This window comes from Rhipicephalus sanguineus, chromosome 6, assembly GCF_013339695.2.
Source record: "Rhipicephalus sanguineus isolate Rsan-2018 chromosome 6, BIME_Rsan_1.4, whole genome shotgun sequence".
In the NCBI taxonomy this organism is placed as follows: Eukaryota; Metazoa; Arthropoda; class Arachnida; order Ixodida; family Ixodidae; genus Rhipicephalus; species Rhipicephalus sanguineus.
Window position 1 is genome coordinate 47147050 of NC_051181.1, and position 20693 is coordinate 47167742.

Here is a 20693-nt window from a genome sequence, read left to right on the forward strand (position 1 = left end):
GCCGGGCCTCCTCTTCCTTTGACAGCTTGTTCCTCTGGCGTTTTGGCGTCAGAGCACTTCTGCTGCCGTGCACGAAGGAAGTGTGAAATAACCAATACATTTCCTGTACTGATCACTAATTAAATACGTCCACCCGATGCTTTTTGAATAGCACAATTTTATGTGTAAGATTAGGTGTGATATTACTCCGATTCCTACTTACCTAATTAATCGCGTTCAGAACTGAGTTGTAAAACCAGGAATCACCGTAAACATCCTTTATTTGCGATAAAATAGAATTTTTTTAATTGCACAAGTTTTACATATGTGTAATGTAGCTTAAAATGTTTGATAACCAGAATCTCTTACAGCATATCATATGCAAAAAAATTACAGCATATCCACGGGTGAATGATGAAGAGCTTGGGCGAAGCTCGTGAAGCAATCATGGTCTCGGGATCGGCTTCTCGTTGAGCCCGTTTCGCAGCGGCTTCCTTGGCGTGCACCGTCTCAGGATCCAGCTGGCTGCCACCAAGCGAGCGCCCGCCGCTGCGCATCGTTCATGCTCCACCAACAATCCGACACGCACGGCGACGATCCAGGAGAATGAGAGAGGCGCTCGCTCCCCGCGCATCCCCGCGAAGCCCGCGCAGCAGCCAATCGGAGAGCAGCGGCACTTCTAGCGCCATCTAGTGTCGATTCACACAAGCGCCATATTGCATACAATTCTATTAGACCAACGCCATCTAGGAAATGAGACGAGGAATGGTGATGACGACACAGATTGTGTACAGCGCCATCTAGAAAAATTACACCATCTCCCGCTAAAGGGGACCATGAGGCGATGCGAAGCCGGAGCGCTTGCACGATCGCGTTCCGTTGGCGTTCTTTGGGCATGCTACCGACCTCGCGTCGTGGAACGCGAAGAGGGACGCTACGCGCGTCGTATCTTCCATCTAGCCTGGCCGTTAATTCTCACAGGGCGAGCGGGGAACGCGGTCGACAGGCGGGCGAGAGGGGGGCAGCGTAGGAGAGTAGAGAGAAGAGGAGGGGACGCGCATGCGCTCGAGCTCATCGCGGCGTTGCGCAGGAGAGAATTTCGGCATGTCTAGCCCGCGTTTCAGAGGGGAAGGGGAGAGGGGAAGGGGAAGGGGAGAGGAGAAGGGGAGAGGGTGAGTGGAGATGGAAAGGGGAGAGGGTAGATGACATGGGGAATGGTGAGGGGGAGTGGAGAGGAGGTGTGTGGAGAGGTTATGCGCATGCGCAGTAAGGGTGGTCACGCCGCACACCACCACCGCCACCACCGGACAGATACTGCCGTTTACTGCCGGCTGCCGGGAGATACGCCGGACAACGGAGACGTGACAAGGTTAGACTAAGAGGAGCTACGCCCCTAAAAAAACTGAATATTTCTGATAATATCAGAGAGAAAGCGACAAGGTTTCACCTCGGAACAAACAGCTGTTAACTCTCTACCGCAGCAGCCCCGAAGTTCGTTCTCATCCTCTAATGCCACTCAGCGGTTGCAGCTATGAGCCTTCGCGTTCATGTTGAGCCATGTTTACAAATGCTTCAGTAGAAAGAAAACCACATGCTCATTATATTTTATAGCGGGCCCGGCAGGGGTACGGGAAATACAGTCGGCGTCAGCGTAAGGCTCGGCGGACTTTTGTGAAATTGTTACACCATACACATGTGATCGAAAGCGTCATCTCGGTAGATGTCCCGAGGTATGCTTGCCAGTCAGCCGATATATTGCCGGTCGCTGATGATTCGCAAAGAGCGTCCGTAGAAGTATGTCTAGAACATCGTTATAGCCACACAACCACCAGATTTTTTAAACAGCGAAGCTCTCTAAGCCGGCTGTAATCTGTCGAACGCGAACACAAAAAAAATTTTCGGCGGGTGTTAAGAAATCTTAGGTTGAAGCGGGAGTCGAACACAGACAATCTGCGTGGCAGACAGGTGTTCTATCACGAAGCCACTCCGGCGCTTGATGCTACTTCGGAAAAAAGACCCTACAAGGAGCGAGTATGGTCTACAAAAAAAAAAAAAGCTTGGTTCGGAGTGATAATCGAACACAGCCATTCCGCGTGGCAGGCGAGTGTTCTTCCAGAGAGCCACGCCGGTGTTTCGCACTGCGTGAGAAATAAAATCCTATACATGCGTCGCGTGGCACCAGGAGTCGCGTTATAACACGCATAATACTGCGTGGCAGAATGTAGTATAAGAAGTCGATAGAAAAGGGAAATGAGGGTGAGAAGGAGCAATGTGAGGGTGAGGAGGAGAGAAGTGAGGAAGGGTCAGGGTAAAGCATAGCATACCCATGCATAGTGTGATATAGAAAGGGAGTGAGAGGGGGAAGTGGCGGTGAGAAAGAGGGACTGGATGAGATGAAAGGCACAAGTCCCACTGCCTCCTCAGTATTTGCACAATTATTACGCAGCTGCCACAATTTGTTTCAGTTGATTTGATTTCAGCTGTTGATTGGTGAAAATAAAGTGCGGCGAGCATGGACATTAACACCTTTGACACAGCAGGAAATTGCACAAAAGTGACTCTGACAACAACAATACCATCATCACCACGCATTTCTGGGTCTCCTTCCGTGTCAACCAGACCAAGATTCAGCGGAATCTATTGGAATTTGGCATTGTTGAAGTTTTCGGAAAGCGTGCGACCATGTTGGGTCCCAAACAAAGATGACACCATCCTTGACGGATCGTTGGAAAGGTTCCGCAATGTTAGAAGAACCTAACATAAAATAGCGGCAATTCGCAAAAAGCCCCAGAAATTGTTCTAAATCACGCTTTGTCTTTGTTATCGAGAAAAAGCGGCTGCTGTGGGCTTTGTCAATGCCACAGTGAACAGCGCTACTGCTGACAGTATCAAAGGGACACTAAAGTGAAATAATAAATCAGTTTACAGTGATAAATTATTCTATGAAAGTTGTACTGACGTTAACTTCACCACCACAGGCTCATTAATACAAGAGAAAAATAAGGTCAAAATTTCAATTTTATATTTACCTTCGAGATCTCCGCACGTGACGTCACGGATTTTAATATGTTTTATTCATATTTCGGTCAGACTGCCTCAACGAAATTTTCGGAAACTTGGTATGCTAAGTCAGCCCCCCCTCAAAGGACAACGTACTTCATATTGGCACGCGCGCTACTTTTTGTATGTATATGTAACCGGTCCGATACACGTATAGCCACTGCATTTCGCAAACTGCACCCGAATCTCTGAGAAGCTTCTAGATTGTTTTATAATATTCAGGTATGTAATAGTATGGAGAGCTGGGCGAGTTGGTTTGAGGACATTATTGGAAACATTTCGGCGAGCACACAATAGACGAAAACGACAGGCGAGAAGACAAACGGGCGCGAACTCACAACTCGGTTTATTGAAGGAAGTACACGAAATATATAACCCAGGGTAGCTCAAAGCGCATGTGCGTAAATTGAATCAAACAAACAAGCAAGACATAAGGAAACAACAGAAAAACACATCATGACAGTAATTTTGCAGAAGTGGTATCTACAACGTGCAGCAGGTTGTAAAAGTCAAGTGCTACTCAGAAAGGTGAACTCCTTGTCTGTTATTGCAATCGATGGGCTGCTTAGGGATTTATCAGCACACCTTATAATATTTTGTTTTATCGTAAAGACAAGGTAACTCGGGAAGTAGTTGAAGCTTTTCATATTACACTCTAAATACGGTTACCTATAATGTAACTTTTGGGCGTGAGTAACTTATGAAATAAAGGTTACAAAGGAGTTTATTTTCATGTTTTCGTTATTTTGCGGTGCCTAAAAGTTACAAAATCCACATTTCGAGCAATGCATACGTTACCAGCGCGAAAAGCGCAGTGTAACCTGTCCGTAGTAACCTATGAACAACGCTGTAACTTATGTGTACACAGCCTCACCGCGTCCCTCGCCAAAAAAGAAAGAAAGGGTAAAAGCATGGTGAAAGTATACCGCAGCCGCAAGCGCGGGTTCTCCTCCGCTTGGCGGTCGGCTGCGTTCGGCGCCATGAAGTCTAGACCGCGGGAAGGCGCCGCCACGACAGGCGCAGCGCATGCGCACCGCGGGCATAGCATGCAGCGTGCAGCGCCGAATCGCCCGGGCAGCACGCGTGAGGCACGCCATTTTCTGGCGGCGCTTGCAAACTTTGTTTCCAATTCGCTTCCTTGGGATTGTGTGCGTTGCGTGAAACCGGTGATGCCGCTGAGCAGCAAAGACATGTGGGGTGTGCTGCGTGGCAGCTGCAACGAAACTTCTTGTGATTGTCGGCGTTACGTCGTTTTTTGTTCACCGGACGACTCCACAGCAAACGCCATTCGTTGCGACTACTGCAACCACTGCCCAGCGGCTCATGGCCTAATAACTGACTTGGGTAAGTGGCTTTTGTTTCAGATACACTTTGACGGCATGTGAGGTCTTCCTGATTTCAATACTTGTCAAATCGGGACCTTTCTCAGCTGGTAAGAGCGGCCTCGTTTGTGGATTTTGTTGTTAGAGTGCTTGTCTTAGCTGTATATATATATATATATATATATATATATATATATATATATATATATATATTTTAGTCACTTTATCATTGCGCATGACTGACCTATCGCTCGCGACACAGTGTAGAGAGATATTTTTGTCGATCTATCTGCTATCTGTGCTCCTTTTTATAGCAGAGTACCAGCGCAGCTGCGTCATGTTGTCATGTGCTATCTTTGAAAAGTAGGGTGATTATCCTTCTCCAAATAAATATCGCCTTCTCATGTGTGCTCGTGCGCAGCGGTGATTACGGGTTTTCGTGTAGTCATAAATGCGCAAGCTTCCAGTGCATGGCTGCGGCATCAATATTTTAAACCAGAGTTCTAGAACACTGTGCGTGCTTTCTGTACTTGTGAAGTGAGCTCTGCGCCGTAAGCTTTTGACGATACGCTTGGGGCACGAGTGAATATACTTAATGTGTGGTGCCACAGAATTATTTTTATGCAACACATAAACGAAACTGGTTGTCTGAGGGTTCAGCGCACCATATTGTGCAGACGGCATCGATAGCGTGACAGAATTTTACGTTTTGTTACGACACGATTCTGTCTCTTATTTCATTGTGTATTCTACGTAGGTCGTACAGAACAAGGCAGTGGAGTTGTTGAAGTGCCTACGCAGAGCGCGCAGCCTGAGCACTCGAAAGGTTAGTGGCCGCAGCACACTTGGAATTTTTTTTTCTGTCCGCCGCGGCGGTTCTGTGGGTACGGTGCTCGGCTGCCTACCCGCAGGTCGCGGGTACGACCCCGGCCGCGGCGGTCGCATTTCGCTGGAAGCGAAATGGTAGAAGCCCGTGTACGTTGTCAGTGCATGTTAGAAAACACCAGGTGGTCGAAATTTCCGTAGCCCTCCACTGGGGTGTCCCTAATAATCATATCTGGTTTTGGGACGTAAAACCCCAGATATGATGATTATTAGAATGTTTGTTTGTCCAAAAAAAAAGTTCTTATTTTGCTGCCTCTCCCTCTTCCTATGGCTTGTTTCTGTATGCTTTCGCGTGTTCACGAATGCGCACGCTTCGTTTTACAGCGCCGGAGTTTATTTGACATGATTTCTCGAAATCTCTGCGCATCTCGCTCCTTGTGCATTGAGTTATGTGTCGCAACCTTTCAGAGGCCAACTGCGGGCACGAATAATCGTATGTGTGTGGCCACTGCGCAGTCCATGCTTAGTTGAACATTTAAGCCAGCCTGTTCGACTAAGCTGCTAGTGCAGTAGGGAGAGTAAGCCCAAACGCCAGATTTAGGGTGCCCTTAGCAACTTCTAATTTCGCAAAACCTTAATCACGTTATGGCCCTCTCGAGCCATCAGTGAAGTTTGTGACGTGCGTACGTATTCAGTGATTATACTGAAACCGTTTCATGTCTCGCGTGATCGATGCACCGAATTTCACACCGAAGCCACGTTTGCCTGCCGAAACAGAAATCGCACGATAGAAATTTTGATTTTTAATAGTTCAGCACCGTAGGCCAATACCACGTAACCTTGCATGTTTTCTAGTACTACGTATCACTGTAAGAATGTAGACGCGTCAAAAACTTTGATCTATGGGCATTTCACCAGTGGCTTATGCAGTTGATGCTTCTGAAATCGCAGCTTTGAAAACGGAACTCTGTTCCGAAACGTCGCAATTACTGATCCGGTATTGGATACATGATAAGTTATTTAGTGCAGATGTCTAAACAGCATAAGGCGGTGAAGTGTTTTATTAAATTTTTGACGCCGCTGCACATTAAAAGTTATTCTGACCACTCCCTGGCGCATAATTCATGAACATATATAGCTATATACAAGACCACAAGAGCATGGCTAACGAGGATAGTGCGTTACAAGGAACCACTGCATAGAGTGCCTTGGCAGGCATTAAATCGGTTATTTGTTCGCAACTTTTCATTGTAGATGAGACAACGTTTTCGGAAGACCATCCATTATCAGATGTATCAGAACATGAGCTAGACCTTGAGGAACAGCCTGGCGTCGCCTGCCATGAAGGTAAATTGTGCTGCAACCCACTAGTCATTCCTTGCAAACACACGCGTAGCATAACGGCAAATAGTAGACGGTGGCGTGTTAGTATATTGCCTATTTTTCTTCGAGGAGTAATATTATTACGAATTAACCACTTAAGAACCATATTATAAGGAACCAATAATATTAAGAACAACCGAACAGTGCTTGTTACCGTTGCCTTCTCACTAATGCATTGCTTGTGAAGTAGAGCTGTCGTTTCTATAAACTGAATGGTGTACTTTCGTTCCATTTAGTTATGGTTTGCATGAAACTGTGCGAAGGTATAGCTATTGCATATTATGTGGCAGGCCCGTAGCCAGGAAATTTTTTCGGGAAGGGGGAGGCACTTTCGGAAAGCCTTGAAACACACCCATTTTTATTAATTTTCGATAAAACACATACAACCATTAGAATTTCGGGGGGGGAGGGGGAGGGGCACCCCTCTGGCTACGGACCTGTTACGTGGCAACCGTGGAGAATGAGATTTCCCACATCGCCGCTTGTAATGATACCGTTTTAGGACTTTAAAGCCGTATATATATATATATATATATATATATATATATATATATATACATATAAATGTACATGAAGATAGAGAAAGAGGGATTTTGCTGCACGTACACGTGTGTACAATTAGTGTCGTCGGTGTTTGCAGGGGTGTCGCAAGAAATTCCTTCCACCTCAGCACCGCGGGAAAGCGTCAGTGAAGCACCTCGGTCTTCAAAAGCCGGCAAGGTCCGCAAACACGCATATTCAGCGTGTACATTTACCACCAGATATTTTTACACCTTTGTGAGACATGTACGGGAACCGCACCTGAGCAAGGTTGATTTGATATGCACAAGGTGCACAAAGAGATTCCTGAACATGGCGCAGTACAAACTGCATACGGACAGCGGATGCGCATCATCTCAAATCAATGACTGTGGCATTCACAGTAGTCTTAAAAAGCAACCAAGCGTGTCCCCGGCACAGACGCAGACATTTGTTTCTACGGCCGAAAATGTATGCAGTTCCTCGTTCGATGCAGCATCACGGTATGCCGAGAATGATGTGCATAATGCGGTAGACGATTTTTCTAGTACAGATATCCTCACAAAGCTCTCATGTCTGGCGAGACAGCTTGAGTCGCACTATCGATGTTCGATAGGGGGAGTCGATGCAGTTGTTGCGGGGGTAAAAGATATTTTATCGACTGCTGGAACATCCGTTAATGTGTCTGCAGTTCAAAATGACAGATCAAGAAAGGCACTATATGCTTCTCAAGGAATTTATGTTCCAGCAGAGGAAGTGAAACTTCGGCATGGTGAGAAAGCTTACTTTGTGCCACTGAAGAGACTGATTGAGAACTTGCTACATCACCCGAGCTATGCGCGCCTCTTTCAGTGTGCATTGGAGACGTCAAATGATGCGTTGCTAAGAGATTTCACTGACGGAACACGTTTTCAAATGCACCCAATTGCAAGTTCTCATCAGATGAACACTATTGTGATGCTTTTGTACAGCGATGATATTGAATTGACCAATCCTCTAGACATGAAAAGAGGCCGTAGAGGCAAGCTAACTGTGTTTTATGTCTCTTTTGTTAACATTCCGCCGTCAGAAAGATCCAAAGTAGCCAGCATATTTTTACTTGGAGTGGGAAAAGCAAGTGCGCTTAAATAACAAGAAGCAAAGCATTTGCTCCTTCAAGACTTTGTTTCCACGTTAAATTCACTCCAAAGTGGCTGTGCACTAAAGACTGCCTGTGGTAAAGAAGTATTTTTTGGTTTTTTGCTCGCCTATGTTGGGGACTCCTTGGCATGCCACAATATAGCAGGCTTTAAAGAAAGCTTCACTAAGAATGTCCGTTTGGCGTGCCGGACCTGCAAAGTTCCTACAACTGATTTTCATAACTTTCATTATGAAATACAATGCCCACTACGTACAGAGTCCCAGTACCAAGAGGATTTGCTAGCGCTTGAGGCAGCAACTTCAAAAAAGGACCGTACTGAATTGTCAGCACAGTGCGGAATTAAGTCAAGATCTGTCCTTGCGGAAATCGCTAATTTCTCAGTCCTCACAGACTTGCTATATGACCCAATGCACATTCTGTTAGAGGGGGTCGTTCCTCTGGAGGTGGCATTGTTCAGTAAGTTTGTTGTCAGGGAGGCAATGTGGATGAGTTTCAGCGAACTGAATGCTGCCTTGTCACAGTTCTGCTTTCATAGACATGTCAGTAAAAGTGATTACCCCCGGAGCTTTGAGTCAGACTTCAGCTTTCCATGTTCGGCAAGCTCCAGTTTAATACTACTAATGCATTTTCTCATTATTATCGATGGATATATGCCTGAAGAGGCTGTACAAGATCCTCATTGCGAATGTTTTCGGCTGTTGTGCGTCATCACACAATTATTCATTTCTCCTGTTATCTCCCCAGATGCACTCAGGGACATTGAATGCATGGTAGCGCGCCATAACGAGCTTTTTGTGCAACTATATGGTTCTGATTCATTCAAACCGAAACTACACTTGCTGGTGCATATGGTTTCTCAAATACGGAGATTTGGTCCTTCCCACCACCATTGGACCATGCGATTTGAAAGTAAAAATGCTCTTCCGAAATCAAAAAAGTTCTGGAATTTCAAAAACATTCCATTATCTGTTGCCAATTACTATCAGATGAGAATGTCCAATGACTTGTGGGAGGGGCCTCGTCAGCCCAAGCTGGTGGCTACGGAAAGTATCACTGCAACAAATGTAGGTGCACCAGTGTGCTTGGCGTCGGCTTTTTTGCCATCTGGACTGGACCCTTGTGCTATTGGCCTGACAGCTATGTCCATGCACTCTGCCTTTGTCTCTGGTGTCAAAATCTCTGTTTCTGATGTGGTTGTATTTCAACAAAACGAGGTTACGATGTTTGGCGAAATACAAACAATTGTACCTTGGTTAGGCAAGACTTTCATCTCTCTTCTGGTCTTAGCCAAAGTGAGCTATTCACAACGGCTGAATGCATTTGTGCTGCTGAAGACACCGCACAGTGTTGTGATTAAACCTGAACTGCTTTTGTATCCCTGGCCACTTTATACTTACGCCAGAAATGATGTCGTTTATGCTGTCACAAAATGTATCCATGAGTCACCTTTCTTGTAATGCCTGTGATTTTGGCGCCTTTTATTCCTATCGTTGCTTCATGCGAATAAAATGCAGCATGTACTTGGTGTGAGAGATGCCTTGTGAATAAAGCTTGTTTTCTTTCTGCTTAGGAATTTCATGACTGGCTCCTTCACAATATGCCAGAATTCTCTGACAGCGTTCAGCCTGTCCTGCAAGGAAAAGCAGTTTCAGAAAGGCTGCAAAAAAAAAAAAACTTTCCCGGCAGCTACGCGCAGAATTGACCTTGTTTCTGGAGTAAGTTTTCCTCTTCGCTGTTGAACCATGCTGTTCTATTTCGCTGTTTTAGATTGAGTTCTCAGATCTTAATTTTAGATCTAAAGATACACTACAGCACGCAGCTTAAGTCATATGGTTAGTTACAACCTTGGTTACAAAGTTACTGGTTACGTAATTTAAACTTTTTTAGCGCGCACAAAAGACAAGGACAAGCAAGAGACACACGAGCGCTAACTCTCAACTGTTTATTTTTTCAAAGGAACGATACATATAAATACCCAAAAACCAGCATAGAACATGTGCGGCGCAAGTCATGTGACACACTGTCAGAAGGGCTAAGCAGAATTTAAAAAAACAAACTCTTTATCTGTTAGAGCCACCGAAGGGTGACTGATGCATTTCTCTGCACACCTATTGATATAAAATGCTTCCGTAACTTCCCGTGTTAGTTTGTCTTTATCTGCAAACAAGATATCTGTATCATTGAAAACGGGTTCACAATGGCATGATTTACAATGATCAGACAAGTGTGAAAATGTTTCTTTCCCTAGTGAGTTAGCATGCTCTTTAAGCCGTGTGTTGATACAGCGGCCAGTCTGTCCTATGTACATACTTCCACAGGTTAAAGGTATCCGATATACCACCCCTTTTCGGCATTTTGTTACCTTCGATTCCTCCTTTAAGCCACAGCTGCATTTATTTCCCCCCACTCTGAACTTTTTTGCAACGGCCTGGCACAAATGTTGCGCCTTAATGGGGGCGCTGAAAACAACTTCAATTCCATATCTTCCGCCAACTTTCTTTAACCCGTGAGAAAATTTATGAACGTATGGCAAAACCGCACAGTGCCTTTTATCTTCATTGAAGCGTTTCCTTGAAGGTGATGCCTGCACACCCTTCACTATCCTTATAACTTTATCAACAGCTCTGTTGATAGCCTGCTCCGGGAAGCCTACTGAGGATAGCCGTGCAACTTGTTTTGAAAAGCTCTCTTTCATTGCATGATAGCAAGACTTCACCATGGCCCCTCGAAGGCAAGACACTGCTATTCCATTTTTTACAATCTTCGAATGCCCCGACTTGTACTGGAGCAGGGGCTTTTCCGATCTAGGGCTGTACATCCAGCACATGTGGCTAGGCAAAATTCTTAGTGAAAGGTCTAAAAACTGCAGTTGTTTGTCTTTTGCTAACTCATGGGTGAACTTGAGTCCCAGGCCACATTCACGAAATACTTTCAGTATATTCACAGCATTGTACCCATAGTCAGCCCCATCAAATATAATCAAAAAATCATCAACAAAGCGGAAAATTCTTTTTGCCATGCCTTGAACGGCATGATGAATTTTTCGGTCCACTCGTGCCAGAAAAATATCACTAAGTAAGGGGGCTACCTTTGAACCTATACAGATGCCAGATTTTTGCACATACATTGCTTCATTCCACCCGACATAAGTAGAATTCAAATAAAACATCAGTATCTCTGTAAAACTTTCCACCGGAATTCCGCATTCATTTCTAAATTTGATTTCATCATTCTCTTGACAAATGCACTGTTTAACACTTCTTAACAACTCTGGGTGCGGAATGGAGTAAAATAAATCCTGTACGTCAATACTGAAGGCACCACATCCTTTGGGGTTTTGTTCTCTCAGATATGTCACAACCACTTCAGAATTACCAATTACCAGCGGGTCAGAGATTTTTAACGTGGAAAGCTGTTTCTGGATAAAGCATGCTACTTGTTGCTGCCAAGTGTTCCTTTCAGTTACAATGGCTCGGAACGGCTCGCCAGGCTTATGCGTTTTACAAGAAAAAAACACTTCAAGGTGAAGCCCCTTTGCTTTTTTGACAGAATTGCAAAGCTTTTCCAAATTAAAGGAGGAAAAAAGCTCGATGGCGCGCAATTTTTCTTTTGCCGGCTTTACGTTGACCTTTTTGAAATTCTTTTCGATGGCTTCACAGGATTTTTTGCCAAACATGCCATCAGGCAAAATAACAAAACAACCTTCTTTATCAGCTGTTAAAACGCGTAACCCTCTAGAGGCTAAGTCTCTTGCTACCCGATTGAGCTTTTTGGGGTTATCCGAACTTCCTCGCGCTGTTTTTACTTTCGCAATAGCATCTACACATTCGGAAACGCACCTTGCTCTTTCTTCTTCAGGAACGAGGCGGGAAATGGTTCTCGATGCTGCAAGCTTGGCAGGGGGACATAATTCCGGTTCCAAAGCGAACTTGGGTCCAAGCTGAAGAAGCTGGTAGTCTGTCTCAGGAATGAAGTAGTCCCCAAGTCTTACCACTCTACCTTCACGGATTGGTGGTTTTTTGGTAGTGGGCAGAAGAGGTCTCACCGTGTTTCAAAGGAACTCCGTAGTCCTGTCCGCTGTTTTGCACCAGTCCAGGAATAGGCGTCGGCTGGATCCGCCACACTGTGTATTGCACGCTATGCGCAGGCAGTCTTTGTGGTAACGCACTTGCCGCCAAGATTCAGAAGCGATAATACGGCATATTCTTCTGCTGTGTCCAATTGACGGTTTCATGAAGCCGCATAGATTTTGTACGTCGGGAGGGCACGTAGAATGTCGAACATGCCACGAAGCCACACGAGCTCGGCACACGCACAGTGCTATTAGTGAAGCCAAAATTGCTGGGTTTCCAGGAGGAGAATTAAGACACGGAAAAGAGCCCACGGTACTAGAAACGTATTTCAGTAAGACAGATAACTGGGCAAGTTGGTATGGATCCATAATTTTCTCACGGGTTAAAGAAAGTTGGCGGAAGATATGGAATTGAAGTTGTTTTCAGCGCCCCCATTAAGGCGCAACATTTCTGCCAGGCCGTTGCAAAAAAGTTCAGAGTGGGGGGAAATAAATGCAGCTGTGGCTTAAAGGAGGAATCGAAGGTAACAAAATGCCGAAAAGGGGTGGTATATCGGATACCTTTAACCTGTGGAAGTATGTACATAGGACAGACTGGCCGCTGTATCAACACACGGCTTAAAGAGCATGCTAACTCACTAGGGAAAGGAACATTTTCACACTTGTCTGATCATTGTAAATCATGCCATTGTGAACCCGTTTTTCATGATACAGATATCTTGTTTGCAGATAAAGACAAACTAACACGGGAAGTTACGGAAGCATTTTATATCAATAGGTGTGCAGAGAAATGCATCAGTCACCCTTCGGTGGCTCTAACAGATAAAGAGTTTGTTTTTTTAAATTCTGCTTAGCCCTTCTGACAGTGTGTCACATGACTTGCGCCGCACATGTTCTATGCTGGTTTTTGGGTATTTATATGTATCGTTCCTTTGAAAAAATAAACAGTTGAGAGTTAGCGCTCGTGTGTCTCTTGCTTGTCCTTGTCTTTTGTGCGCGCTAAAAAAGTTTAAATTATGGATCCATACCAACTTGCCCAGTTATCTGTCTTACTGAAATTACTGGTTACGCATTCCTGAATGGCTCTGTAGCCATTCAGAAAGTTTGCATGAGCCACTGGTTTGGATAATGCACGGTGGAGCTTCTAACAGTGCATGGGCAGGTGCTCGGGCTGTGTTTTTCAGATATCACATGTATTCTCGAATGCGGAAAAAGGTACATCATATCGCCCGCATGCGATTAAACCTTGAATTAAGTCGCAAGTGCTACTCTGTTATATCAGTGGTCCTTGCTGATATTGTGCATCATCTTTCTGTGGCGAGGGATAGAAGGATCTGCATTTTTTTTCTTTTAGTGAGAATAATCACATTACCACTGGGAACAAAGGGGAGCGTCGCTCAATGTACAAAGTCCTTGGTGAAGCACTCGCCGCGAAATACCCAATGATGTTGTGGGATGAGCCTGAAGAGCACCTTTTGGCTACGGGGACCCATGTTTATGTAAGTACTCTGAAAAGCGCTGTGTATAACAAGCTGATGCTCCTTTCAAATGAGAGTATACTTTTTATTCCAATCGTTGTAGGCAGTTCTGTTCGCTTCACTGGTTCATGTCAGAGCACACCTTGTCCTTCATCGGCATTCAAAGGTTTACAAGTGTGCTCTGTTTCATTTTTACTTCCTCAAAGAACTAATGCAGCAAATTTGGTGGTGGTAGCTGTTCTAAGTTAATGTCTTTAGAGTGCATATGACTATTAAATATGTGCCACTTTAGGTAGAAAAAAAAAACAGTTTTTAATTTGGAGGTCGCAAGCATATTTAATATCTTTCAGAGCCTATTCATCAAGAGGTTGACTGTGGCTCGAAAGGTGCGGAATCACAGAAAATCGAAAAGAGCGCATGTCACTGTTCTTCCACCCACCACTGAGATCACAAAGGAGAATGCTGTTGCCGAGATACAGCTTTGTTTGCATGTGCAATTTAGATTACATAGTTTTGAACATTGGTAACTCGTAGTCAATTTCTTTCTATGTGTTTCAGGCCTTAAAAACGACCCATTTGAGCGCCGTGACGCTTGACACAGAAAGGATGCAGGCCCTCCTTAAAGTGACGTACGAAGAACGCTGCAAAAGCCATGATGATCCACTGCCCCAGTATTTCTTGCTAGAAGAAATTGTAAGTGGAAGTCTCTTTCCGAGTCTCAAAGAATGCATGGCGAAGAATGCATGCCGGCATTTTCTAGTATTCTGCTGCGCGGAATAGCAGGTCACTGATATATAAAACTGTGAATTCTGTAAGTTCCGATCCTACTCTCGCGTCGAATTTTGCCGAGCGAGATTTTCTCTTCCATCGTGATAAAGGAGCGCGATTTATTGCCTAAATGCACCGAAACGTTGCCTCCGAGACGGCATGCGCAGCCTCATCTCGGAGGTCATGACCAAGATTAGCGACAGCGCGAAACAGATGCGTCAGTATATTAGTGCTCTGAAGACGTCACGTGTATCAGAAGCGGCTGAGTAAGTTGTGCTCTCAGTTATCGAAATTCTCCTTTGCTACTTAAGACGTTTTGCAATTTGCACGGCCTGTGAATCTTGTTGCCGTAGTGTGCTCCGCCGTGCAGAACCATGGAGGAAAAAAAAAACAGCTTCGGAAGGAGCTCACGAGTCGTGCACAAGCCAACCTCTTCGAAATAAATGTTTTGTTTTACGGGTCGATTGATTCCGCGCAGGCGGTATATTTGCGCACTTGATCAATAAAAACGGTTTATGCGTGACAGCACGTGTTCATCTACATGAAACGTATGTGGACTCGTGTTTAAGCTGAGGTTTTTGTCATTCTAAGCTGTATTTGGTGTCACCAGTGCGCCTAATCTCACACTATTTTGAAGCAATGTGTTCTGTAACGACTACGTCTTGCTGTGGGTGCGCGAATACTCAAATAGTGAGCGGACGAATCATTCGAATCGCGATGATAGAGGGAAAGGTCCACGTGATGGCGGCCTACGAGGCCGTGCCGTCGTCGATGCATTACTTTAGATGCAGGAGAAAGCGCGAGGTCGTTTCGGCTGAAGCGCTCAGGCAGAGCGTTCTCGGTGCATCATTGCGAGCCACGCCGCCCCCTTTTTGCCTGGCCGCGAGTGGCCGCGCTACCATGACCCCTGAGATCGGCTAATCTCGGAGGCCATGGTATATCTAGTATGCGATAGTCGGAATATTCGACGTGAACACCCGCACAGTGCTAGAGGTCGCGTGCGCCGAGGACATATACTCTCGCGCTCAAGGTCGTCTAGCGAATGATCCATGTCATTTTTGGCACAAAAGTAGCCTCGAGCATAACGCAGCCGTAGTGCATGGTCCTTTGTCTGTCGCGCATATTGATCTTGCGGTAATCCACATGCTGTAAACTTGGAATAGCCCTTCCGTATTCTGAAGGAAAACTGGAAAGCAAAAAGGTTCTATGCAAAAAGATTCCAGCAAAATGCAGAACTGAGAGCCTCATCGGTGTTCAGCACAGCAGAACATCACGCATTCATTAGCATCCTAGCAAAAAAAGCACCTTATTTGTTCAACAGGGATCCCATATATAAAAATGTTTTCTTTAGTTTCGTTACGCCCATGCTAAAAATAATATGGCCTAGCTTGAGAACTTCACGAGATGTATAAACCAAGGTCTTGGTACCTTCCTCAATCAAACACCAAAAACGTGCAGGCTCTCTGAATAGGCTGGTTGTTATTATTTCAACTGAGAAGAAACAAATGAGTTGCCTTCTTTTTTAAATTTAAAGGCACAGGAGTATCGCTCTGGAGCATGCCAGTACTATTTGGAGCTATGCTTGGAAATCTAAGTATTGAAATAGTCTTAAGCAGTGTGCATGCAGTAGCTAAGTGCTCCGAAATGCATATTTAGGCGCTCCAAACTGCTCCAAAACTAACATTTTGTTAGTCCAAATCTCGATTCGTGAGGGGGACCAGTGCACTTATCCAGTAATTAATTGTTATTAAATGGTCGAAATTAATATTGTATTGCTTTACGTCCTCATATCATGAGGGATATCAGAAACAAAGCTTTATTTTGTCGTTAATATTAATCATCACTCTTGCTTTATCTTGACTGTTTTTCTCCAGCTTTGCATCGAAGTCGAGCTTAGGTTTAAAAGCAGCGTTGGTGACCTGGAGAGAAAGCTAAGAGCAGTGTCGGAAGCGTTTTCATGCAAAGAACAACGTGAATGCACATTCATCGACATCGTCAAGCACTTGCAAGGCCATTCAAGGCACACGCTTATCAACGAGGTTTGTGGAATGATTACTAGATGCATACACTTATCAATTACTGTTGCATCAAGCGCTTTCTCACAATTTGAATTTCGCTTTAATTATCACAGTAATATAAGAATGCTCCAAATTCTTGTTTTTTTACGAATCTCACTTGAGTATGCTGAGAAAGAATTTTTGCCGTGCTGTTTCTTCATGGCGCTATTGTGATATTTCACAGATGGCTCTACCGGATGACGTGCAAATCACTGCACCCCATGTGTATACCTGTCCTGAACACACTTGCGTTTACGCTGGAAGCGCTGAGCAAAGAATCCGGATGGCTAATATAAATATAGAGCGGGCCCTCATTTTTTGCCTGCTGACATATTACATCAAAAATCTTGAGTACCCGTCTGCTTTCTCACCAGTCCTTGTCCTGCTGCATAAGATTGCCTTGCCGGACCCACCCGTGCCTCGTGGACTGCTCACAAACCGCCTGAAGAATCTTCTTTTGCTCTTGAGAAAGAAGAATGTGTGCTAACCTTGTACTCCACTGATATTTTTGTTCGTCTTGGTTTTGTGCACCGTTTTGCTGGTTGGATATTATATTGTATACAGGTCACATTGCAGCATATATGAGAGTTGCCTTTTGAGTCCTTGAGAAAGCACGAAGGACATTTTAATAAAGGACGTTTTGAAAGTAACCTATGTCTTTTCGATTGCTGTATACCTTTGCAAAGGTTACATTCCGAAAGAAAAGGGTGTAACGTATATAAACAAGATTTAACCTTTAATTTTGTAACCATTAGAAAGGTTACAAATGTAAAGGTTACTTTTATGTAACTTTTAGGTTATAGGTGCACAAAAATGTGAAAAAGTTCAGCTTTGCATAGGTTACCATATTTAGAGTGTAGAAGGTGTCCTGATAAATGCGTAAGTGGGGTTGGGCTGCTGCCGCTGATGTAATCAGGGTCTGCCCAGAGGACCGGAGCCAGCCAGAGTCCCGGGGAGATGTCGAGGAGAGGAGCCCGGAGCTGTTAACAGTAACGTTTATTTACAGGTAGCGTGTTGCTACATGATGGGGTTAGCATCATGGAAGCTCTCGGAGCTCGTGAGAGCTTGAGAGAACTTGTGAGAGCTTGTCGGGAGCGCATCGGCGCTCGCATTTTATGTGTTGGCCTTCCCAGGGTTCCCTGTAGGAAAAAACAATGGAGGCCAGGACAGTCCAATGAAAATTTCCATCTTCACCTCCGCCCCCAAAAAGGGGAAGGTGAAACGCCGCCTCCTTCCCAACCCACGAAAGGAGAAAGAGGCACATCCAGTTCGTCCCATGGCGAGGGAAAAACACTGCCCACCGCGCACACACGGCACAGCACGAAGACGTTGAGTCTTACGTGGAAGTCAATTTCGTAGTCTGTTGCAATGATGGTTATGCGCGAGGCAGACCACGAATTGTGGAAACAGCGGCAACAAGGCGCCACGGAGAACATGGGAAATGCATCCGCAGACAATTCCCAGACGCTGGGTCCTTTGTCCGGGGCACCTTGACGACAAAGCAAGCCGCCTCGACGGCCAACAACTCTTCCTAAACTGTCAGTCGGTCAGGCGTGCCCAAAGGGTTTTACGAGGGGCGCAGACAACCTGAGAATATTAGACGAACGACCTTCGTGTTGTCGCCGCTCTTGGGGCATCTCTGAACCGCTGACCCGGAAGAAATCAGGGTAGTCTTAGCCGCAACGTCTCATGCGTCAAAGCGGCGCCAAGCCAGGCAGGCCGATCATAACAGCCCGTCCACCGTCACAGGAGGTCTCGAAGGGGTTGCAGCACCAAAGCACTCCGCAGAGACCGTAGATCTGCTCCCTTGTAGACGTTGACGCAGGCTGCACCAATCTCTGGACCTGAGCCATGGCCAGCAAACGCCAGAAACGAACCACGCAAGACCCGAGGCACAACAAACATAGGGCACTCAACTGACCTCGAGAAATGCCAGGTTACAGTTTTGGTAAAACTCCCTAGAAATTTACAATTGGTGCGCTCACTCGTGAAAATCAAGAATCAGATAACGAAGCCATAACAAACTCAGACCTACTACGTGCGAAGCAAATCAACAGCCTAACGTTTTGTATCATTTCCCAGAGAGATTCACAGCGTTCAAGGCACGCAGGTGCTACGGGCGGAACAAAACGAAAGGAGGTAGTTAATGAATTACGCCTCTCACAGTATAAGTAAAACTCAAAATCAAACTTGCGCGTATGAAAATAAAACAAACAGAGAAACAAAAACCTACACTACACTGATGCGCATACTAACAAGTGCGCTGCAATTTACACAAGGTTTATACAGAGGCTTTTACCCTCAGCCTACCTCTCTGTTAAAAATCAACTTGCGCAAAAAACATAAAACAAACAGAGAAACAAAACCTACACTTCAATGCAAGAACAGAAGGTTTAAACAGAGGCTTTTACCTTCAGCCTACTTCTCTGTTAAAATGAGCGCAAAACCCTCTACTCGGGTGCTAGCTTTTGCAAAATGTAAGCAAACAAGCAGTTTAGCAAATATCTCAATGTCTGCAGTTAAGATGAGGAGGAAAATAAAACTAAAAAATCGACAGTCCTTGCTCATCGGCAGACATGCAAACGTTAGACAGCTAAACAAAACAATAATAAAACTGGATACAAGACAAATTCTTAGTATCCTTCGTGACACTGCGTAAATTCATGCGGCAACCTTTCAGACGTGCTCTGGGGGGACGCGCATACCACAGTTGTCGATGGGCCAGATCGCGACGGAGGGACAAAAAGCCAACCTGTCCGAAGCACACAGTGGCGGTGACCTTTGTCCCGCGGGCCCCGAACTCCGACAAAGACCCAGAGCAGCGGTCACCCTCTCGCAAACTTGGGGGAGGACCTTTGTCGTTACAGTCGCGTACGCACCACCTCGCCTTGCTCCACCGTTTAGCCTTCACCAAAGATGAAGAAACCAGGCGACCACTTCGGCGTCTCTTTTTCCTGGCCCTCGCGACACGCTTCATGCATAATCTCGATTTGTGCGAGACCCGCAACTTTTGGCTTTTAGAGAACTTATTAGGGGTTTCCAGCCTCCGCTCAAGGCAACTTGGACCTTTCCCCTTTTTCCGAAGTTTTCGCTGGCGCCTTTTTCTTTCAGGGCAGCACGGAACGCTCCCCGACTCGGCAATAATACTCGGAAGTACATTGCTCAAAACTCCAGGCGGCTCAACTAGCTTATCCTCGGCGTTATTTCTAGCTGTCTGCTCTTCAGAAACAACGCTACAATCGCCACTTGCTAAACCAGCCGGCTCGCCATCAGATGTCTCTCCTTGATGAGAGTCATCACCTCGCGCTAATCTAAGCGCTTCATCACCTCGCGCTATGTTGAGCGCCTGTTCCTCTCGTGGTAAGCTAAGCGCCTCATCATCTGAACTTTTACAGTCTGCTTCGTTAGCGCTTTCTGCTTCCGGAACCTCATGAGCAGACTCACAGGCCATCGGATCCGTCATAGCTGCCGCCAATTCGTCACCAAAACAAAGGCCTTTCGAAAGCATATCCACGTCATTCTGAGAGGGATAGTGCTCGGGCAGGTTTTGGGACACCAAAGTTTTCGTGGCGAGCAGTCTGAACGGTCCCTCACTCTCAACGCGGGCTAATGGCAAACACACACTTTCATTTTCAACTACTTGCCATGCGCACGGGCGTTCCCCTGTGGTCACCTCATTTGTCGAAGAGTACGGATGTACACTATCAAACGTTGCGGCAGAGTCCCGCGGTACGTTTTCCTCAACTAATTCCTGAATGGGGGGTTTCAATTGTTCCAGATTATTGTCGCTGCTGTCCCCAAAACAGAGAGCATTCCTAGGCTTGCGGCAGCCGATTGCGATGTGACCTAGCTCTTTGCAACGGTGGCATACAACCGGCCTCCTAGCCTTAAACGCCTTTTCTTTCTTTCGATCTTCTGAGTGGCTCACTGTAGACGTGGACTTAGCAGGACTGCCTTTCTTTTTCTTATCTGAGGGTGCTATCTCGTTATTCGGGTTACTTGATGCCTGATAAAGTGCTAAAGCCAATCGCCTTTTCTCATTTATCTTGTCTTCTTCAGCCCATCTTTTGTTCTTCTCAACTTCCTCCC

General features: G+C 45.6%; 1 pseudogene; it reads left to right on the forward strand.

Moving 5' to 3' along the window:
- The window catches only part of LOC119395755 (uncharacterized), a 31948-nt pseudogene extending 14857 nt beyond the window's left edge, over positions 1-17091 (forward strand).
- Positions 17092-20693: the final 3602 nt, after the last annotated feature.